The sequence below is a fragment of the Ambystoma mexicanum genome, chromosome 3p, assembly GCF_040938575.1.
Source record: "Ambystoma mexicanum isolate Mex_15411 chromosome 3p, UKY_AmexF1_1, whole genome shotgun sequence".
NCBI lineage: Eukaryota > Metazoa > Chordata > Amphibia > Caudata > Ambystomatidae > Ambystoma > Ambystoma mexicanum.
In genome coordinates this window covers 303,613,537-303,638,126 of record NC_090925.1, presented here as the reverse complement: position 1 = coordinate 303,638,126, position 24,590 = coordinate 303,613,537, and positions in this window count along the sequence as shown.

Genomic DNA, 24,590 nt, shown 5'->3' with positions numbered 1-24,590 from the left:
ACAGCCCTTCCCGAAACTGGTATGACTACAGTGTGGAGTGCTGAATGGCTGGGTACTTGTCCCAATACACATTCATTGTTTTCAGTGTCTGTAGGGAGTAGAATGGCCTGAATTTGCTGCCTGCCTGCATGAATGCCCTTCTGGATGATTGCTTTTCTGAGTGTGACCCAGCAGAGTGAATGCGAGACCAAACCGTATATCTTGGGACCTCCCACTGATGGAAATTGTTCAGAAGCTTAAGTCAAATCTTGATGCTTCCTCTCGAAGCTAAGCCGGAAGAAGAAGGTGAATCGCTGTTCCATTTGACATAATCTGAAAGCTGCTCTGCCTTCAAGAAACTGATCCAAGAGTGGTCCTGGCTAGGAGACCTCTTCCCAGCTACGAGGGACCATCGGGCACCAGCTAACCTTCACTGAAGTGTCCTGGAAGTCAGCCTTCGAAAGACTGTCGACCGGAGACGGGGACCGCCGTGGAATCACGAAGTGAAGCACCCAGACATTAACGTCCATCACCCTTGACGGAGATTCAGAGGTAACGCTGTAACCTCGTTGACCGGAGCCGCAGCGCTCCATTGCTTAAAACACTTTGAACCAAGTACTCCCTTGCTCATCTCTGTCGCCCGCTTTCGTCCTGCCAGAGCAAGGCAAGGTCGTCGACGACCGAGGAGAATCTGCCGGTGGGTTTCCTGCCATCCGAAGACCTCAAAGAGGCCAACCAAGATTCGGAAACCAGCGTGGTCGAGTCCCGTTCGCTGATGCCAGACGCTGATGACCCAACGCCGCTGCTGGGCCAAAGTTCTTCATTGACTGTTTGCGGCAATGAACTATCGCTGTCGAGGTGCACCACACGGCTCATTTTCACAGGAAATCCACGACTGATCATTGTTGAGTACCGCCAGGACAGAAGCTGCTGCGGAATCTAAGAAGTAATAGTGGTACCACTTTGAGACTGTATATATTTTAGAATTGCCTGAGCACAAAGTGTGTTATTGTATGTGTACATAATCAAAGCCGTATTTATATAAAGAACTGTGTTTTCACTAACATAGTGTGTGGACATTCCTTTGTGGGTGCTCAGGGACTACACTGTACTTAAGAACCAGCCTGCATCACCTCCTGAGAGCTTAAAACTTGATTGCTTGTCCACATTTACCAAATAGAGAATCTTGGCTGAGGTGCTCTGTACCTCTACTCTGCAATGTACAGAGCTGGAGTACAGATACCCTCCTCCAGTCTTTACAATATGTGCCTCTACCTGAACTATATAGTGGGCCGGTGTACAGATAACCACCTCCACTCTTTACATCTGGATTATATCAATTGGTGAATCAAAGACTGAAGAGATATTACCATAACAGGCAATGGTGTTATCAGGGATTTCTGACAGGGACTTGGTCCCAAGGGAAAAAGGGAAAATGGGTCAGAAGAAAGCTTCTTCACAGAACAAGAGTCCCTATCCCCATGAGGGGAGTCTGTCCTTGTGGGGTCCTGCTTCCTACCACCCCTTTGGGGGACTATTGGGTAGCGACCTCACCTCCTTAGCCACACAGGGAATGGTCTTCCCCCCTGGGAATAAGTGACAAGATCCTTTGAATTGTCACAGTGTATATATTTATTTAGGAAAAATGTATCACCATATTTATTGAAGTTGTGTGCCAATAGGTAATGGGATGAAAGCTTTGGAGCTTTTGTGTAATATTAGTATAGATATTTAATTGTCCACTTTCCTATTATGTCACAATGTACACATGTATTCAAATTGTATACTTTGTCCTTCAATAAATACCTAATTTTGGGATACACAAAAATGTCACTGCAATGTGAGCTTGTCTAAAAACAATAATAGCAGTATCTGTAAATTGGTATTTTTTCAAATATAATGATAACAATGACTGTCATTAAATAGACCACCTCTGAGGTAACAACAGACACCCCAAATATATAAATGGTGAGCCCTACTGACATGCATGTACTCTGAATTATAGTGTATTAAATTATCTATTTTTTATGACTGATATGTCTTTTCTATTGCCAATTGTTACGAATATATAAATATAATAAAGGAACAACTATTCTGGAATCAACATCAAATGATTATTTGATTACAATTAAGAATCTTTTCGAAAAATCTTAATGCATGCAATCATCAATGTTGGTGTGTCATTCACATTCCTACATGCAACATTGACAATAATCCTTTCCAAAAACTATGACTGGAGATTAATTACACAGAATGTTATATTCTCCAAATGCTCTTTGTATGTGTTACTATACTTTTGTTGGACATCTAAAGTGCAAGAATTGAACATCAACATTATAATAAAACATGTTTTTGGTGTCAATACTGTATTCTGTTTATTTTTGAAGGATGACAGCATAGTACTAACTTCAAACACCAATTCCCTGTGACACCAGTGAAGTTCAACAGGTACATTTCAAAATCAATTATTGTTAAAATGTTATATTTAATTGTAATGGTCGACTTTATCATTTTTTAAAAACATTTTTACTAAAATATACTTCAACAGATTTCCCTTTTCTGTGTTCTATGGATAACCTATGGTTGAAATTCAACCATCATACAATGTTACTTACAAAGATGTAATCTTTGTGATCAAAGAAGTTACCTTTATGATATGATATGATATGATATGATATGATATGGCCTTTATAATTCGCCTATACACAAGTGTTTGAAGGCACGACATGGCAAGGGAGGGGGATTCAGAAGGAAGACAGAGACAACGATCCTACTAGGCCAGGTGACATTGATATTGCGCAAGTGCAGGGGAAGGGGTAAGGGGAAAAGTGTGAGGAAGAGGTGGCAGTGCAGTACATGGGACCGACAGTAAAAAAAATATATAATAAATAAAACCAATAAGTAAAAAGTGTGGCCAGCTGGTGGCAGGTGCAAGAGTAAGTGCAGACATCAAGGTGTCAAGTGCTGGTAGGGGGCTCTAGGGATAAAGAATACAGTCCCCAACTGTGGGGGTTGCCAGGGAGACAGTGCAGGGGTGGAACTGGTAGGGGACGGGACCTGGGAACGAGATCAAAGGTTAGCCAGGTGACCAGTACATTTTCAGTTTCAGCCATGAGTTCACAGGTGAGAGGAGGAGAGAAAACAGAAGTAAAGAGAAAGGTTTTGAGGTGCTTCCGGATCTGTAGATGGTTCTCCTCAAGTTTCTGTCATGATTCCTGCCCCTCATGTCCCCAGCCCTCCAAGATGTCAGGCTGGAGCCAGACCATAAAATGGAAGCGTCCATTTTATATTGAACTGTACAACTTTAGATAAAGAATAAGATTGATTCTACAACAGAGTTTGAAAATATTTATTCTTTCTTTATGCAGAGGGTGAAAAAAAAGGAGTATTCTGACAGCACCTATTTTTCTTGAACCTATTCAATTGTAATTATTGTTCCCTACTAACCTTCCTGGGTAGAATAGGCTCCCAACCAGGAGCCCTAATTTCTTAAACCTGTGCATTCAAAGGACAATATTGCCCGCACAACGGAAGGTTCAGGAGAACCAATGCAAATCGGGGGGGTCAGATCCCCCTTGACTAAAGCGGAAAGGGATAAAAGGAGACAGCAGCAGTTATGTCTGTACTGTGGAAGGTCTGGTCATTTCCTTAAAGAGTGCCCTGCAAAGCCACCGAGGAGGACGGTAGGGGCCACGGACAAGGAAGATACCATCAAGGAATCGGAAAACTCCCCAGCCCGGCAAGTGTAGGGGTCCACTTGTCGAGCGAAGAAAGTGAACTACAGACCTCCCATTTTGCACTATCTGTGGTCTTGATCAATCACCAACAACCATCTCGGATGCACGCAGTAAGAGCGCACATTGACAGTGGAGCCGTTGGGAATTACATCGACCAGGATCTTGGGGCAAAGATGGGGCTTCCGTTACGCCCTAAATCAACCACCGACACTGTTACCACTGTCGACGGCATGGAAATAGCTTCTGGTCCAGTATCCCAATGCACTGCAGCTTTAACCCTTCTGTGCCATGATGGACACCAAGAATCTATTGTTTTCTACCTCAGTAAGGCACCACAGTTCCGGTTAATTTTGGGAATGCCATGATTGGTAGCTCATAATCCTCGAATCGATTGGCGAGCAAAAGAATTGGCCTTTCCCGAGACTTGCGTCCACACATGTTATCGCCAAGAGAAACAACCAATAGACACCAGAACCTCCACGCTTGCGACTGTGGCAATCGCCACCCTACCAAGTGAATACCAGGACTTTCAAGATGTCTTTCAGAAAGAACAGGCTAATGCCCTGCCACTGCATAGACCATACGATTGCCAAATCGACCTGGTACCCGGCGCACAAATCCCTTGTGGGCAAATTTACGCACTCACGGAACCGGAAAACCAGCACCTGAATGCCTATCTTGACCAATACCTGGCCAACGGGTTCATCCGTCCCTCGAAGTCTCCAGCAGACAGTTCTCTATTCTTCGTACCGAAAAAGGAGGGGGACTTGAGAACGTGCATCGACTATCGCGCACTGAACCAGATTACCGTAAAAAACCACTACCCCCTGCCACTGACCCCTGAATTGCTTGATCAAGTCAAAGATGCCCAAATCTACACAGAACTAGACCTGAGGGGGGCATATCACCTTGTTCACGTAAAACAGAGGGACAAATGGAAAACTGCTTTTCGCACTAAATACGGCTTTTACGAATATCAAGAAATGCCTTTGGCCTTTGCAACGCGCCTGCAGCATTTCAATACTTCATGAACGATGTCCTACGGGAATTGATTGATGTCTGTGCTCTAGTGTACAACGACGATATTCTAGTATATTCCGCATCAAAGCAGGACCACGTCAAACACGTCCGATCCATATTGGAGAAACTCCATCAACACCAGCTCCATGCCAAGCTCGAAAAGTGCTCATTCCACGTCTCTGAGGTTGAATTCCTGGGCTTTATTCTCAGCCCGAATGGAATCCGAATGGATGTACACAAGGAAGATGCTATCCTGAACTAGCCATCCCCAAATTCATTCAAGGGGGTTCAAAATATGCTGAGTTTTGCAAACTTCTACCGCTGTTTCATCCCAGGATTTTCGCAAATAGTGCATCTCATCACGTCATTGCTAAGGAAAAGCAACAAAAAGTTCGAGTGGACAACAGAAGCCGAGGAAGCTTTCCAGGAACTCAAAGCAAGTTTCACATCTGCCCCAATCTTACACCACCCTCTCCCTGATCTCCCATACCTGGTGGAAACGGACGCTTCAAGCATGGCTATGGGAGCCGTCCTCTCACAAAAGGATCCCGAAACGGGCCAGTTACATCCTGTTGTCTTCTGGTCACGTAAATTCTCACCCCCTGAACTCAATTACGCTATCACAGACAAAGAACTCCTGCCCATTAAGTCAGCCTTTAAGGCATGGCAGCACTACCTCTTGGGCGCCAGACACACAATCACCGTAATAACTGACCACCGGAACCTCCAGTACCTAAAAACGGCAAAGGCCCAATCCTCACAACAACTACGTTGGGTTATTTTTTTTGCTGAATATGACTACGTGATTACATTTCAACCAGGGGTGAAAAACGGGAAGGCTGATGCCCTTTCCCGTATCGTGGTGGAAGAGCAAGGGAATCAGACCCCTGACCCAATAGCAATCATCCCGAGTGACAAGCTCCTAGGAATCACAGCAACCATAACTCAGAAAGAATTACATGAAGAAATCCAAAACCTGATGAGTCCGGAGCAATTACAAGCGTGGAGTGCACAAGGAGAACATTACATGATAAAAGATCAGTTGCCCTACTTCAGGAATCGTTTATTCTTACCAAACCAAGAACTACGAGAACAGGTCATGTCCGGTTATCATGATTCCATGATCGAGGGCCACCCCGGAATCGCTAAAACCCTAGCCAAGGTAAAATTAAATTATTGGTGGCCCACGTGGCGCAAAGACATTATCCAATTCATCCTACCTTGTGGAGTGTGTGCTCAAACCAAGTCCTCCAAGCAGAAACCGGCAGGGTTATTACAACCATTGGAAATCCCACCAGCACCCTGGCACACGTTGTCCCTCGCTTTTATTACTGACTTACCACCCAGTCAAGAGTTTAACACTATTCTTGTGGTCGTGGACCTATTTTCAAGAATGGCACATTTCATTCCTCTTAAGGGGCTCCCAAATGCTTCCACTCTGGCAAAGGTATTTCTTGAAGGCATCGTACGGCTCCATGGGTTTCCTTCAGTTTTAGTCTCAGACCGAGGTATTCAATTTGTATCTAACTTCTGGAGAAAATACTGCTTTATGGCCCAGATCGACATCCGGCTATCCACCAGTCACCATCCCCAAATGGATGGTCAAACTGAGAGGACAAATCAGACACTCGAGCAGTATCTGCGTTGCATGTTACACCAAGCTGAAGGAAGCTGGTTCGACCTATTATGGATAGCTGAATATGCTTATAATAATTCCCTACACACCAGCACTGGGCAGACACCCTTCTATACCATGTATGGCACACACTCACGTACTTCTGAGTTGGACATTCCTACAACCCTGGAAATGTCAGCAGTCAAAACCCTGCACACAACCATTTCTCAAACCTTTAAAAGGGCAGCTGAACACCTACTTCAAGCTAAGAATCGCCAAAAGAAGTTTGCTGATCAACACCGAGCAAAGGCCCCCGCCTACCAAGTGGGAGACAAAGTCTGGCTGGCGTCTAAACACGTGTCCATTAAAGGAACCCAAACTTTCCGTCCAAGATACCTGGGTCCATTCACCGTCACCTCCGTGATAAATCCTGTGGCGGTCAGACTAGCTTTGCCGTCAGACATGCAGATTCATCCTGTGTTCCACGTGTCTCTCCTTAAACCTGTTCAACCTGGGACCCGGGTAACAACACCACCGCAGCCAGTAGTAATCGCCGGGGAGCCAGAATTCGAAGTCAAGGACATCCTGGATTCAAAGTACGTCAGATCCAAATTATACTACGTAGTAGACTGGAAGGGGTATGGTCCACAAGACAGGACATGGGAGCCTTGTGAGTACATCCATGCACCTCGCTTGCTTAGACGATTTCATCAAAACCATCCAAACAAACCAGGATCAGACAGAAGAGCCACCTTGAGAGGGGCCTTGGGGGGGAGTGCTGTCATGATTCCTGCCCCTCATGTCCCCAGCCGTCCAAGATTTCAGACTGGAGCCAGGCCACGATCACCTACATGGCCCTCAAGGGCCTCTCCATCCCTCCAAAGACCCACCTGCAGTCAGACTTGGCGCTTGTGGCACCAGACTCACTCACTCCCACAGGATAACATTGGGGATTGGACTTGTAGTGCTTTAATGGGGACAAGATGGATGCCCCCACATGTTTCGGTTCCCAGAACTGCATGTGCAGTCTAGTCTTTTGGGTGTGGTTCAGCCCAGAGACACCTGGGATACCCAGAGACTATTTAAGCCATGCCCAGGCTGAGAAACATGCTTTGTGTTTTCTGCACCTGCAGCGTGACACTCACCGTGTTCTGATCAGTCTCCAGTAGGCCTACATCTTTCTTCTGAGCTCAGCTCCTGCAAGAACAAGAACACCGTTAGGAACAGCCTTACCTTGCAGCGCTTCTGCCCATCATTCATCACTTCTTCTGTTCTGCGTGCATCTTGGGTGGTGTCATTCCCATCCCAGCACGCCGCTTCCTAAGGAAAAGGGAAAAGAACAGAAAAAAGGCATTAGTAAGCATTCAGCAAATCTTCGCTTATTTTTAAGGACTGTACAAGCTTCAAACGCTTACCTGAATCCCATCCGCTCTGGGGGAACTATGTCTCCGTAACTTCTCATCCATCTGCAAGAGGGAAAAGACACTCCAGGTTAGCATGGAAACATCTAGAGGCACTGCATACCGTGCTTACTCACCGCATTTCTTCTTCATAACCAGCATCCACGCTGAAAATGTTGCTGCACCTAAAAGACACAGAAAAATAATTCAGTTCAATACAAATACGAAAGGGTCGCATCGTGCTTTCACTCACCTTCAGCGCTACTCATCTCAGCAGCACATTGCCATCCCCGGACGTCGGCCAGCATCTAAGGAAGGAAAGGAACGAAGTTAGAGAACTGTTCAAAAGACTCATTATACTTACCTGTCGGACTCTTGCCAGAGAAGTAACTAGGCAGTAACAAGCCCGCATCAATCAATGTGCCCCTCCACTGAAAGCAGGACGCAGACTACACTTTCCAAGAAAACAAGGTGAGCTGTGGATCAAAGGGAGGGGCTCTACCCTGGGGAAGAACGGGTTCAAGCACACAGAGACAATAGGGAGTTAAACTCTACCAATCCTGTGTTTCAGGCCCAGTCTCCAGTCGAGTAGACTCCAGGGAAGGGTTTGAGGTCGTAAGAGGTCAGAACAGGCTGAGTGACGTCCCCGTGGATACCATGTGAGCGTTACAGTTTCAGGGAGACAGGGAGGCTGTTCCAGAGGGAGGCCCCAGCTGAAGAGAGAGATCTACCACCAACTGATTGCTTGGAGAAGCAACTGACCCTAAGGGAGTTGGAGGCAAACTGGTATCTACTTTTTATTGAATGTGTTATTTACAAGGAGTCTACTGCTGAAGTAGTCGAGATGGAAGTGACACATGGAACACAGGTATTCAAATAATGCTGATAGTCATCATGTATCATCTATTATACATTTAATGTAACTGATTGGGTGTGACATATTTTTCATACTGAAATTGTGTTCTTATTGGAATTATATTTGTTTTGTGAAATGGAAGATTAAATTACAACTTTTTGTGAATGCTCTGTTACAGTTTGGTGATGAAATCAGCAAATCAAGATTGGCAGTCACTTGACTTAGAATCAGAATTGTTGTTATAAAAGTGTGAAGAATCTTGGACTGTTACATGCTTAGATGGCTATAATCTACATCATAGTGGGAGTTCTAAGAATTGTGAAACCCACAAAATAACGAAATTATCACAGAAATCAAAACTATTTCATGACCTAATGTTCAACGATTATGGTCTAATGTAATGATGAAATTCCTGCTTTATAATTCTCTGTTGTACGTTTTCTTCCTTTTTGCAATAGAACTGAATAATGTTTCATATCTGAATTAACTACTATAAGATTTTAAGTTATGACTTTTTGCCTTTCTTTCTCTTTCTGTTATTTTTTCTTGTATTTATATTATTTCTATTTTATCACAAATTTGTATATAAATGAATTAGATTGTTCTTCTTATGATAAATATTGAAAAGTTGTATCTACAACTATATCAATAAAAAATAAAAAAAAAAAAAAAAAATTGACTGTATCAAAACACACTCTGAATACTATCTGGGCTTTTCCTTTTTTTTCCAAAATGGTAATTCAGAAATGGTTAAATTGTTATCAGATGGTTGATATTCATATAATATGTGAGTGTGAAACAAATACTGCATGTTTTTAATGTATTAGAGGTCTAGGAAGAAGAGCAGGAACACTCTGACCACACCGCTAACAAATGATTCTGCATGCCAAACCTATGTCAGTTGGGAACAACTAATGTTTGAGGTTGAAAATGCTTGATCCAAGTTTCAAAGTCAGATTGCTGATGTCCAGTGGCTGGAATCTGAACAGAATATCACCTGCACACCAAGGAAAGTAATGATGGATCATTGTTACAGCACACAATATCCACAAGAACTGAAAGACAAAAAAGAAGATGCTTTGTCATTACTTGCAAATCCTCTCAGACAATGCACTCCCTCAAAACAATTTTACATTCTGAAAATCCTGAAATATTACAGATTGAAATCACTGAAGTTTCTTTGGAATTAATTGACAACTATATTCATGACCCTGACTTAACTATTCCTAGTGCGGAGGACCTATCCACCATCATAGAATCACAAACCACTGTATTGCAGGACAATTGGCTATAAAGGGAGACAAAATACATAGTAGTTGACAGCTGCCTGCTACAGATTATACAAATGATTAAGTGTGACTAATAAACTTTGACGATTCACAAGGTAACATCTCTTCTCCCCAAGGGGGAGCCCTTTCACACAAGGGTAAGGAGGTGTGTTACAAAGCAAGTTCAGAAGTCATCTTTGTAGTAGTCCTTAAATTACTTTATTGGGTCAGACGTTTACAGGTTACATCAGGAACAACAGGTACAGGAGATGGTAGGTAGGATACTAGGTATTACAGGGAGAGCCCACTGGCTCCCACTACCCAGGCTTCATGCCTCTCTCTCTAGCTCTCTCTGGGTGGAACCAAGGTCAAGGCGTAACTTTCCATGCTGCTGCATCAGCAAGTACTGTGCAGTCTATGACTTCACAGCCACACAGGATGAATCTACACAGAAATGCCAGGAGGTGGTGTAGCAGGATATAACAGTGGCTGCTACCCAATAGTCCCCCCAGGGGTGGTATACTGCGGGAAGACCTCATGGGCAGGGACCATCTGGGAATAGGGATGATCACCTGGGGCATAGCCCGTTGGCCAACATCACACTCTAACCTTCCCCAACACCCCTCCATTATAAACCACTTCCTTGAGAGTAGATTAATGTATTTATATAGTGTAGGAAAAACCGCCACAACAAAAAGTACCAGGATGAAGAAGAGCAGCTGAGACAAGAAGATTACTGACTGTGCTAGTACTGGTACAAGGTGGCCCTGATGATGCATGAAGATCAATCCATCAAGAACAACAAAGGACTTTGCCAATCTGCCAGGGTGGGTTTGGCAACATTGTATGAGAAGAGAAGGAGTACTGAAGTCGTTGTCATGCTCAGCCGGGAGAGGCAGCAGCTGTGAGCCGGAGTTTTGAATCCTAAGAGTGAAACACAATCAAAGGACACCAGTGAGCTTCTGAGGGAGTTCTCAATTGGTCTAGCTTGAGTGGACCCGAACGCGACACAGGAAGAAGAAGGCAAGCAGTCCAGGAGAGTGCGTAGCTGCCATGCTGCTGGGGAAGCAGAGAAGAAAAGCCTAACAAGCCGAAGAGGTGCACCCCAGTCCCAGGAAGCCCCTGTGGCATACCAAAGTCGCAACAAAGTTAACGGGAAGTACAGGAGGCACAGAGGGGACATAGGGGTGGAAGAGAGGCAGGCTTGAGAGGCTCTCCACTGACCCAGTTTTGACAGTCAATCTACTGGGAAGGGTGCATAGAGTATCACAGGAAAACCTCCTCATTACAGTGGCCTCAATAAGCCCATTGACCACCAGAGAAGCATCTTTGACCTGAAAGCAAGATTATTGAGCATCCAAGGAAAACGTCCCACCTTAGTGGCCACAATAAGTCCACTGACCACCAGAGAAGGTTCTGGGATGCGAACACAAGAGTATCAAGCATCAGAGGAGAATTCTCTCATTGCAGTAGCCAAAATAATCCCACTGACCACCAGAAAAGGGTCTGGGACCTGAACACAAGGATATCAAGCATCAGAGGAGAACTTCCTCATCACAGTGATGGCAACAAGCACACTGACCACCAGAGAAGAGTCTGGAACCATAAGCCAAGTATATTGAGCATCGCAGGAAAGCATCCTCATTGCAGTGGCAGGGATGAGTGCACCGAGGCTGGGAGAAGGACTGGGAACGTTGCCAATACTAGGAGAAGGGAATACTTCTCTGGGTTCTGAAAGTTGAAGAAACTGAAAGTCCTTTTGATCAAGATACACCAGGGGAAGGGAGTCATTCCCCTTGGATTTTGTGTAAACTATATTGTAGTGTGTCAACCACTACCAGGAGAAGGGAGTCCTTATCCTCGCTCCATAAATTGACTATTGTAAAGATGTTTTGGAACCACAAGCCAGTGGAAGGGAGTCATTCCCCCTGGCATCCTTTTTGCCAAAGAACATGTATGGGAATATCACCCACCTACCCGGAGAAGGGAGTCATTCTCCTGGAGAAGGAATCTTTCTGTTGACTTATTCTTTAATTGTAGTGTAAGGGATAGAAGCAGGTTGTGACACAGGACGGTGGAGTTTGAATTCGATGGACATTCTGACAGCCCATTTTTAGTATTAGTTTGAGGCAGGAAAATCCCTCTATGAAGATAGGGATAGTGAGTTTTTTTTGTCTTACCACCATGCCACCTTTGTGTCACCTTCCTTCTTTGACACCCCTACATATAGTGTCAGGAGTGGGATCTGACTTGACTCATATACATTGGGGAATCGTGAGATACTCCAAACTGAGCAACCAAGCCACTGGTCCCACTGTACCTACTAGTGAGTCTATAGGATTTGACCTACACAGTATTGATGCAGGAGAATACCAGTTCATGCACACAGGATTAATTCTGTCACCACCGAAAGCACCTACATCTGCATAGTGTCCAAGTCTGGACTAGCTTTGAGATATGGTTTGAATGCAATAGACCCAGACTACAGAGGTGACGTAAAGATATTAGTTCAGAACAATGGTAAACACACCTACCCGGTGAAAGTTGAGTACAAAATCCCCCAAGGAATCTTAGAAGGAGCCCTCTTTCCCAAACCTTTAGAGGAGCAGGTGTGTGCATCTGCAGATGATCCCGCCCCCTTCCTCCCATGTATTGGAGACATGTGATCATGCCATGTCTAACACCCGTCATAATACCAATATGGCAGGAAAAACATGAAAGAGTATGAAAAGAAGCTAACCAATGTATTGATGATGTCATAAAGAAGTTTGCACAATGTCTCGAGATACTGGTTAAAGATGATGTAAACATTCTGAAGAAACTAATGACGAAGAGTCGAGCGAGCTTTCCAATATAAAAAAGAAGATTACACGTGCACAAAGTGCTGCAGAAAAACAACCGTTCAATAAATGTACAGCTGCTGAAATGCAAGGTAGATTAAGTCATCATTGAAGCTGAAGCCGCCATTGTATAGAAACTGGACATTGGTATCATGAATTTAGTAGGCCAGAATAATAGGCTCATGAAGTTGCATGGCAAGGCTGCCTGGCCTGGAGTTAAGATTCAAGAAGCAAGTTTGGCTATATATTCTGAAGAAGAACAAGTATGAGGAGGATGAACCATCTCACATTAAGGTGCAAGATAGAACACAGATGCCAAACTTTAATTTATTTAGAACATTTAAAAGCTGCAAAATTGACCAAATTGTGGTCTCCCGTCACATGAGCCAAGGATGGAAATAGAGCTTGAACTTGAAGTCCTAGAAACGATAGTGAGTGCCATCACTCCCATGCATTCTCAAAGACAAGGATACTCTGAAAGGCCAAATACAAAGACAATTTCATGGCAGAAGGCAGGGGCGATGAGGGATGCTGGGCCAATTGGGTGGGGAGATAGTTTCATGTCCTATCTACCTGCACCCGGGTTTGGGCTTGCGTGCTGTTAAGATTAACCAAATGTTCCAGACATGGCACATATCATTGAGAGACTGAGCGTACATCTATCGATGTTCGTTGTTACCTCCCTGTTTTGGATAATTGTTAATAAAACAGTACTTTGCCATCTTCCTGAGTTGGGTCCGTTATTTGGACTCAGAATTACATTGGTTAATTACATCAATTCCATATGCACATTCCTATGGGCCATAAGCTCAAACCTGTAGACGGCCAGGAACAAAAGCCCACATAAAGAGTTACTAAGGGTTTTGGAGAGGCTGATGAAGATTCCCCATCTACAGTAGCCCCGAGATCCGCTGGTGAAGAAACCAATATAATTCCTGACCTAACCATCCCTTAGCGAAATACTGTATTCTGTCAGAAGGCGGGAGGTCTGAAGATGGGCCATTCTCTTTTTTTTTTAAAAACAATGCCTTCTCTATCAGTGAGATCTCACACCAGAAGGGGTAATTAGGAACCCAGATTGTCAATTCTACTAGCCATGGGAGGGTGGTCCTGGAAATCATACACTACCAGCCCCCAAGAAATTTAAACAACTCTTAAGATCTGGTAGTAGCAGAGACCTTCAATGTCACCCTGCTCTTTTTCACCCCTATGTTTACTGGCAAGTTGACATTTTATTTAGGTAACAAATCACAGTTTTTCTTTTTTGCTGATTTTTTATTTTCCAAATGTATTAAATCACTTTACGTCTTTTAGCAAAATAGACAAACGCATATACATTATACATTAATATCTAAAGAAATGTGAATCCATACAGTTAAATGTAGAGCATAAAAACAAACATGGTTGGTTCATATTATAGATGAAAAGATGGATGAAGTCCTCACAGCTGGAACAATTGTTTCCATCATATGTACTGCACTGACGGCGACGGGACTGGGATTTCTGAGTAAAGGACCTTCCTACGTGATTGAAGCGCCCATAAGACCTGGATCTATCAGAGGTACGCAATGGCGTATCATGAGGAATTAAATGTAAAGAACTGCAACGTGCCCAAAAACGTCAGTGAAGACATCAGCAAATACAGTTTTCTTTCTGATCTTCAAAGCAGGGGGAATACACGGAGCGGATCATCAGAGCAGGGTGTTAATTTGGACATGTTTATGTTTCTCTTCTTGTTGGTAAACTCTAACTTGGCTGTGGCCATGTTGGAGTCATTGAAGTACTGTTCCAGCGTTTTAACTGGGAAGAAGTGTATATCACCCTGGTGGTTGGGGGCAGTCAAGGCAGCGTTTTGTTCGTATTTATTGCCGCATTGTTAAGAACAATTTCACTAAGCTATGAGGAGCATTTTGATTTCTTTTTGAATACTGTTGAAAGTCAGTGACAACAGCCTTTACCACCATGGATGTGCATTGGGAAATGTTGGTCTCATTTATAAAAGGGTGGTAGATTGTGCTATTGGTTATGGTGCTCTATGGCAGTCTAAGGGCATATTTTGTTTGAGGGATGTAGTCCCCGTATTTTTGGTGGTGCCAAAAGAGATGGTGTGTGGTGGCATTAGTGTTGGCATGATGTGGAGCCACAGTTGGTGGTGTTGTGTAGTGCCTATGGGTGGGCTCATGGGAAGTTCTGATGACTTGGCTGTGTGCTGAACCTCAAAGCCTAATGTGAGTTGTGTTTTTTTCTTTGCACTGTTATTAACCAAATTTCCCTTCCACAGGACAATACCTGTATAGGACTTTGCAAACTTAAATGTTGGACTCAAGTGTGGTGTTTAACCCTTGTTTACCATATTTAATGCCCAATTTGCCTAACTGGTGTGTGTGGGGGGGAATGTGTGGTGATGGTGTGTGGAGCATGGGGCTGATCATGTGTGATGCAAATAGGTGTGAGGGATGTGGATGCCCGGTTGTTTTGCCAATTGGTGAGTGGGTTGTGTATGCCCGGATTTGTGGTGCCAATTGGTTAGCGGGATGTGGATGCCCAGTGTTGTGTGCCTATTGGTGAGCAGGATGTGGATGCCCGGTTTTGTGTGCCAATTGGTGAGCAGGAAGAAGATGCCCAGATTTGTGATGCCAATTGGTTAGCGGGTTGTGGATGCCTGGTTTTTGTGGTGCCAATTGGTGAGTGGGATCTGGATGCCCAACTATTGTGGTGCAATGGCGTGTGTGTGCTCTATGCCCGGCTATTGGGGTGCCAAATGGTGAGCAGGATGCAGATACCTGAATTTGTGGTGCCAATTGGTGCACAGGTTGTGGTTGCCCGTTTGTTTTGTGGTGCCAATTGGTGAGTGGAATCTGGATGCCTGACTATTGTGGTGCAATGACATGTGGGAGCTCTATGCCCGGCTATTGTGTTGCCAAATTGTGAGTGGGAGCCAGATGACCGCATTCGGGGTGCCAATTTTTGGCAGAATGTAGATGCTAAGCGTTTTGGTTGGTGCCAAATGCGGGGAGTGGAGCTGTTGGTTTATTTAGGGCTTTTAGTGGTGTTTGGAGCCCTGTTTTTGTGTTTTGGCAGTATTAGTTGATTGTGGACGGAGAAGGATGGATTAAGGTGTATGTTTGGCTTGTATTGGGTTTGCACTTGAAGGCGGGCTTGTTCCCTTGTGTGAGTTCTATAGTAGGCCAGCTATCGGATTGTGGATTGTTCTGGAGTAGGTATAGCTATTCGGTTAGCTACTTTATGGTTCTCTGGGGGGTAGAGCGTTGTTGCTCGGAGTGGTTTGCTTGGTAGGTGGCTTTAGAAGGATATTCAAATGTTTGTGGTTGTTACACATTTCATTTGCGACTTTTCCTTCAGTTTCTTTCTCTGTGGTGTATTGTTATATAAAGGGGGAGATGTGTTGCGATCTACCTGAGCTGGTTGTAACCTGTGTGTGTCTGAGCATGGAGTGTTGGGTCTATCTAGAATGTTATGATGCAAGGCTCCTGGGGATTCCACCAGAGTCAGTTGGGATCTGGAGCTAGAGCACAGGGGGACCGGTGGATGCTTCTTTCTAGCTATGAACTATACTTCTCTCTAATATGAACTTGTCTTAATTGTGCTGACTTAACTCCTCATGTACTTACCTGATGTCTGTGAACCCAGTAAAGCTATCCGTGTCACTTGAGGCTCCAGAGTGATCTGTCTTACCCAAAATCCCATCTCAACAGTCACCCAGCCTGACAGAAGACGCAACACCTAAATACATAATATTAACTTTTTAAAGTAGAGGAAGAAAGACCTGGGAAAGTCCTCTTCTTTTCCAGTGGCCACCTTATTAGCTGAAGAGAAATCCAAACATAGTTTAGACCCCTCTGACCTACACAAACAATAGCAGGACATCCAAGATCTTCTAGATCCATTCCTGGATGTCTTCAATTGTGAACCAAGGCTAAATAAACAGATTAAACATTACATTTGTACACCCCCAGGTAAGGTGATTAACCTGAGGACTGACCGAACTCCAGAGGCAAGGAAGATGGTGGTCATCCAGGAGGTGGAGAAAATTATAGCCACAGTTATAATTGAACCATTAAAGAGTCCATGGTAATCACCAATAGTCCTTGTGGGCAAACCTGATCAATTGTGGAGGGTTTGTGTAGACCTCTGGAAGTTGAATGCTGTATCCCAGTTTGACAACTACCCAATGGCACAAATTGATGACCTCATTGACAGAATGGCATCAGCTGTCTAAATTGCCACGATTGATCTTACAAAGGGCTATTGGCAGGTGCCATTGAACCCCTCTGATAAAGAGAGGACTGCTTCCCCACCCCAGAGGACTATTTCACTTCAAGGTCCTTCCCTTTGAACTTAATGGGGCACCAGCAACCTTTCAGCAGCTGATGGACGATAGGCTGCAACCCTTTTCCCACTTCTGCCGTGCATATCTGGACGTCATTGTAAACCACAGCAAAACCCTGGAGGTGCACCTGTTTCACTTATTTGAAATCACTGCAATCTGACCTTTAGTTTCTCCTTGTTGCTTATGTTAGTGGGGAGGCAGAGGCTAGACATAAAAGTACTGATTGTGTGCTAGTGAGATTCTAGGTGAGTTGGATTAGGGCATGAGGAGCTGTGTTTACAGGGGTGCCCCAATGTCATTGTTCTGCTGTGTTGCATACTAATACATTCCACACTAAAACCATGGGGTTTTCCATGTGCAGTGGGATGTAATGTGATTGCTTTGGTTGTCAAAACAGAGTTTGTTGCATATGTAATTGGGGTGGAGATGTGTTCAGTGACCGGGCCACTTCTGTGTGCGCATTTGCCTTTTGTTGTATGTAGTATATTGTATAAGGAAGGAGGCCGCTGAGTTGGTCAATTGCGGTTGAGAGGGTGGAGTTGGCTATTGGAACCCACGGCCATTGCTGCTTGGTTCTAAGGTATGTCACAGAGGTTTCCTATTATGCACTTCTTTCATTTATTACACTCTACAGCAGTAAGAAAGCACAATTTACAGGTACACACAACCACTCCCATAATCCACCCATTTCAGCCTCTCTTCCAGTCTCCTAAAAAATACTTCTTTCCATAAAGTCCTTCATATTTCTTACTGCTCCACAAATAAGTTAAGTCTCATACCTCTTGCCGGTCAGTAGGTCACTTGTTGCGCGGTATAATTAATCCACTGATATCTTTGGTTTTCGCAGGATATGCAAATAGGAGTGGTAGCTGTCAATGGAAGCAGCAGGAGGGAGCATTTTGTGGCTTTTGTCAATTCCTCATTATCTCAAGCTGTGAAGAAGGCCTTTCAGTTAAAAATGGCATATGTCTCTCAGATCATCCAAACTTCCCTATCCCAGCATTAGCAATGGGTTCTCCCAGTATTCCCAAGTAGAGCAGGTTTAGGGGCTGGGCAAGGTGACATGGGGTGTTGAGGCCATCCAAAGCCCCTTGCAAGAGGAAACAACGGGAGCAGGAGGCCACCTGTGGTGGTTGTCGTTTGACCGGTAACCCCAGGGCTGGGATGGGATTGGGACCAACCATGATTGAGCTGCTACTGCTACTACTACTACTACTACTACTACTACTACTACTAATAATAATAATAATAATAATAATAATAACAATAATAATATTGTATTCATAATGTGCCCATACACAAGTGTTTCAAGGCACAACAAGACAAGAGGAAGGGGAAACAGGGAGGGAAATGAAAAACGATCCTACTAGGCCTTGTGATATTCGAAACGTGCAAGTGCAGTAGAAGGAAGTGCAGGGTAGAGGAGAGAGGCGGAGTGCAGGTCCGGGCGGTAGGGCCAGTGAGAAGAGTGAGTGCCATGGGAGGCCAGGTGGACAGAGCCAGGGGAAGCAGAGAGTGCAGGGGAAGGAAGGTTGACAAGCTAAGTGGGAGGTAAGGGGCTGGAAGGGCTACACAGGGTGCAGGCCCAGTCCGGCTAAAGAGGGAGGAGGGGCCCAGAGGGAATGTGCAGATTAAGGGGGGTTAGCAGTGACCAAGTGAAGGGGTAGACTGGATTAGGGAGGCCTGATGCCCTGTTAGACTCTGAGGGAACCACGCAGCCAGTCAAGAATCAGATATGGTCATTAAGGAGGGGATGGGGAGAGGGAAGGAGGGAGAGAAAATGAAGCTCTTGAGAAGCTTCCTGAACTGGAGATCTGGCTCAAGTCTGAGAGGGGCAGGAGGCCATTCCAGAAAGGAGGCACCTGCAGAGTGTGATCTGCAGAGAGTTAGAGCTAGACAAATGAAGGGCTCTAGTAGGGAGTTATTTAGGGAGAGAGAGTTAGATGTAGAGGGGTCCCATGCGCCAGAATACCTTGTGGATGATGCAGCAGGTCTTGAAATTGATCCTCACAACAACTGAGAGCCAGTGGGGAGATATTAGGGCTGGAGAGATGCAGTCCCTGGGCCTCAGACCAAGGGATAAGTCTCACAGTCCTATTCTGGATCAGTTGTAGGGGGTAAAGGGAGGGGTTAGGCAGATTAAGGAAGAGGCTGTTTCAGTAGTCCAGCCTGGAGAGAACCAGAGCTCTGGAGACATTGAGTATCTGGGTGAAGGTGAGGTAAGGGAGAATGCCTCTGAGGAGGTGCAGCTGAAAGTGGGCCTTATTGGCAAGGTCTGTGATGTGAGGAGAGAAGGAGAGAGAGGAGTCGAAGATGAAATCAAGGTTTTCTGCTTCACAGGGGTGTGAGGGGATGGGGCCAATGGAGGGTGGCCAGAGTGTCAGAGGGAAAGAGGGAGCAGGGGCCCCAAGGAGAAGGATCTCTGTCTTAATGGCAAGTACATACTAGTCCCCTGGGCCTGAGTAGGACCAGAAACAGGATAAAAGAGCTAGGCTACAGGCTCTGGACACCTCACCAGGGGTCTCAGGCAAAAGTCCCACACTCATCTTGCCTGAGTATTTTGTGGGAGAGGTTCCCACTCCTGGAACACTGGATCTGCCTGACCAGGGGACGGCTCCCTTAGGTATGCATGATGCCACAGGCACACCAATGATTTGTCCATAGCTTCTGTCCCACTCCAGCTCACATGATTGGATAAAATCCTGGCCCATAGCATAGTAAACAAGGTTTTTTCTCAGGCCACACAGGCAATTTCTTCAATGTGTGTGCAACGGCAGATGTTACCAGTTGTTGTCCCTTCCCTTTGGTATATCATCCACTCCTTGGTCGTTCTCAGAACCAGAGGGGTTTGGTGCATCATCTATTCAGACAACATCCTGATCCTGGCATCACCCCAGAACCTGGTACAAGCTCATGCTCAGTGGGCACTGGGCACTGGATCTTATTCGGTCTTTCGGATTTGTACTGAACAGACAGAAGTTAGACCACATCCCTGCTCATTCAATTACATTGCTGGGATATTTGCTGCACTCCAGCACATTGACCATTCACCTTCCAAGTTAGAAAGTTGTTTTACTCAAGAAAGAGATTCAGATTACCTCCCATCTACGTTTCATATTGTTAAGGCATCTGGTTTGCTTGATAGGTCTTCTATTACCATTAATTTAGGCTGTGTTCCCCACTCCTCTGCATTACAGGGCACTGGAGAAATTACACATTCAGGCTTTAAATGCAGGCTTAGGTTGCGCTTTCCGCAGATGCAAGAGAAGAGTTACTTTGATGGGGCACTCACCTGGAAGCTTGAAATGGCAGGGCTCGATTCCCTTCTTCCTCCATTTTACTACTAGACTCAGAAGCAATTCAGAGGGCTTGGGCCAGTGCTTAATTTATAAAGAGATAAGTGCCAGGGCCGAAATATATTCTAGCACTCCAGTGACACTGCGGGTGGGCAGTTTTCCACCACTGCTTCCACCCCCACAGCTCCTCCCCACAGTGTTGACATATTTGGGGTCACACTACAGCTCACACCTGCTCATTGTGGTTGATGGATGTTCTGACAATCACCACTTCATAATTAAAGTGAGTCTGCGACAATACATGCCAGGGCTCAAAGCCAAGTGCCAGGACTGAGCTCTGGAAAATACCCCAACAAATTAAGCACTGGTTTGGGGTGCCAGGCATGGCACAATCTTGACTGGGGGCTATGGTCTCTGCAGAAGTCTTACTGGCACATCAACACTTTAGAATGTCTTGCAGCTTCTTTTGCGGTGCATTTCTGTGCTGTGAGGTTGTCGCATTGTGTGGTGCGTCTGATAATAGGCAATGCCGTGGTGGTGCGATGCATCAACAAACTGCGGGGTACTTAATCAAAATCCCTCACTGACCTGTCGATAAGCTTAGTTGATTTCTGCCTAATGTACCGTATCAAGGTACGGGCTGAATATCTGCTGGGAAACTTCAATCTGGTGGTGGATGGGTGTTCAAGGTGCTGGCTGGGCAACAGCAATTGCATGCTCCATCAGAGTCTTTTTCGAGGGTTGCAGGGTGTTATGCAAGATTGTATGAAGTGCCCTTTTGCTGAACTACAACAACCCTGACCTCCTGACAATAGCAACCCAACCTTTGGTATAAGTCTGTACTACACAGGTTGGTAATGTGGACGAGTAGCCACGCTTATCTCAAGAGGGGTCAGTGTGAGGTGTAGGGGAGTTACACAGAGATTCACAGTGACACATATTCAAGCAAACACTTACACACAGGGTTTCTTGATAAAACAATTATTAATTTATTTACCAGTCAGTTAATGTAAGCCTTCTTCAGAAGGGAGCACTGTAAAACACTACACAAATATACTTCAAAATTATACGCTCTTAATTTCAGAACCAGTAAATACCCATTTGGGATGGCATACATCAGAGACCTACACCCTCAGGTGACTTCAATTGCTAGGGTGCTTTTGACATTAATGTATTACTGTTGCATTCAGAATTATTCCAGAGTAAGTAAAAAGGGAAAGGTTATTAGAACAAACAAGATACCACAAAGATTCTCAAGCAAGCAAATATGTTCAGATCCCCCAATAAGAGTCATTCCGTTAAAACAGGCTAAGCCAAATTCAATAGGCAAGAGTCTATATGAGCTGAAGCACTTCTTTGCAGGTAAGTAGAAAAGTCTTTGTATAATGTTTTAGAGGTCTTTGAAGAATAAGATGAATCAAGGTAAGGCCACAAGCTGTTAGGCTTATAGAAAGTAGAAGATGCAAGCAACTCTACAGCAAGGGGCAAGTGCTCTTAGACTGTGTACAGTGCCTTTAAATGAAGAAAAGATGCAGCAGATCCCACTGTTCATGGGCCTCAGTCGTGGGGACAAGAGGGAGGACATCGGGGGACTCCTGCACCGCACTGTGATGGTCAAAACTTGCAACTGGCAATCTTCACTTTCAGTGGCTGTTTCAGTGTTTCAGCTCCTTGTGTCTACCGCAAATAGCACCACCACTGTTCCTGGCTGTCGAGATGGACTTTTCTTGCTTCTGGGGTCCCGCACCCTGTTGATGGGGCTCAGGCTTGGTCAGTCCTGCTTCCTGGGAGTCCGGAGGATCTTCCTGGAGCTCTTGGCCAATTTAAAGCAACACACACAAACTGGTGTTCCTCTCTCTGGCTCTACAGTTTCCAGCAGCAACTCTATGGAAATTCAACCAGCTCTGAGAAGGATGTCCAGGTGGCTTACATTGGAGTTGATTGGTCCAACCAACTCAAGGGGAGAAGTCGTCCTTGCAGGGGCTTCTCTGTCAATGCGAACATGGCGTTTCAGCACTGCAGCAGGGCTTCACCGGGAAAACCAACGGTCCAGGAGTTGCAGCAGGCATCCTTTTGAAGTTCTTCTTCGTTTCCTTTGTCCAGAGGTCAACTCTGCATTCCAAGCCAAAAGACTCGCCTTTTATTCAGTTCTCTCCCTTTCATTCCAGCCTAGCTGTCAGTCACCCAGCAGAGTGGCTGTCCTTGCTGGACAGTCAGCCAGCCAATCATCACAGAGTGCATTTGGGTCTCCTAGGAGACTAAGCACAGGGAGTTTCAGGCACCTCCCTCACTTCCTGCCTACCCCATACACAATGGAGGCAGAGGCAGGCTTCAGTCGTGAATCCTGCCAAAGACAAAATGAACAAAGCGACCAAACCTGGTTTGGTGCACAGAGTAAATCTAAAGAAGGACCTTTCCACAAAGAAATGCCAAAAAAAGAAGACCAGGCCCATTTTGACAGAAATGGCACCCATGGGTGCTTTTCCATGGCTGTGAATGCACCCCGCGGTAAAATCCCATAATGGTAGTAAAAAGTAAACCACTGCCACCAGCCTTTCAGTGAGGAAAGTGTAACATAAAATTGTTACATGAGAAGCTAGACAAAGGGGATACTAGGTAACCCCTCCAGCACCCTATTGTAGGATAGTGTGTGCTGGGTCTAGAAAGTTACAAAAGGTACGTAAAGTCAATTTCACTTTACTGCTCTGGGAAACAGTAGTTTATCCCAGATAAGGTACTTAAACCTTGGGGAAATCTGAGAGACTCCCCAGTGTCACTGCACTAAAGGTGCTGTATGACACAATGTAAAAGATGATGCCTATGGAGTTTGTCAGACTCCACAACCAAAAGAAACACAGAGTAAAAATCACAGGAAAAATACATGAGTGGGAAAAAGGGTCTCACTCTCTCCAGGTTAAAAAAATCAAGCCCTTAAAATCCAGAAAAGTTGCTGGGGGTCTCTAAGGTACAGGGAATTGGCACATGACTGAGAATTCTCCCAAACACAGGGCATTTGGGGCAATTTCAGATGGATCGCTTTATGTCCCGTTTCAACACCCAGTTACCAAATTATCACAGTTGGAGCCTGTATCCCTTTGACAGAGTGACCAATGCATTTTTCAAGAATGGGGCAATGGGAAACATTATGCATTTCCCCCGTTTGCAGTTATTGCCCATACGCTATTGCAGAGTCAGCTACAGGGCACAAAGTTGGAACTAGTGATTCCCCTCTGCAGGGGGTCAAACTTGGTTTACACTCGCACTATCCATGATGGTGGCCCCTCCCATTCTTCTACCATTATTCCCAGGGCTTCTCTCGAATCCATCTGGGCCCCCTCACTGCTTGGTACTTGAGGGGACATTGCAGCTGGTGGTTTGGTTGGTGTCACAGGCAGTGCTTTAAGTGGGCCGGGGCCTGCCGGGGCCGGGCCCCGCCAGTCTCCAAAAAGTGGGGCTGAGCCGGGGCCCTGCCGGGGCCCTCCGTCCCACGACGCCATGGCAGGACGCATTATCCCGCCACGGCCGCAGCCGCGACAGGAGATGCGCCCGCCAGTGTAACGTTAGGCAAGTGGACAGAAGTGCCAGCCAGCCACAGCGTTGCTGAGGCTGGCTGGCACTTCTGTCAGTCACTGTAACTTCCCTGATGACCCCCCATCGGAGGGGTCATCAGGGAAGTTACAGTTCCTTTGTTTGCCCTCGCTAGGTCACTGACCCTCTGTGAACCTGCAGGCTCCATGATCTAATATGTAGATTATATCACGGAGCCCGCGGGTTCCCAGAGGGTGAAAGACGCCTAGGGCTCTGTGATCTCTGCTCAGAGCAGCGATCACTGAGCCCGAGGTGCCTGTCTCCTTTGGCAAATCTTTATAAAAGATGCCTTGAAATGTGTACGTTTCAAGCCATCTTTTATAAACGTAGAAATATTTCTACGTTTATAACAGACGGCTTGAAACGTACACAATTCAAGGCATCTTTTATAAAGCTTTGTCAACGGACAAAACCACCTTGGGTTTTGTCCGTCCTCAACGCTTTATAAAAGATGGCTTGTACGTTTCAAGCCGTCTTTTATGAACATAGAAATATGTTACAAATGTCTATGTTTATAAAAGGTGGCTTGAAAAGCACACAAACCATAGTAAGGTAAGCACACAAGTGTGCGTAACTTACTATGGTTTGTACACTTTCAAGCCACCTTTTATAAACATAGAAATATGTAACATTACTATGT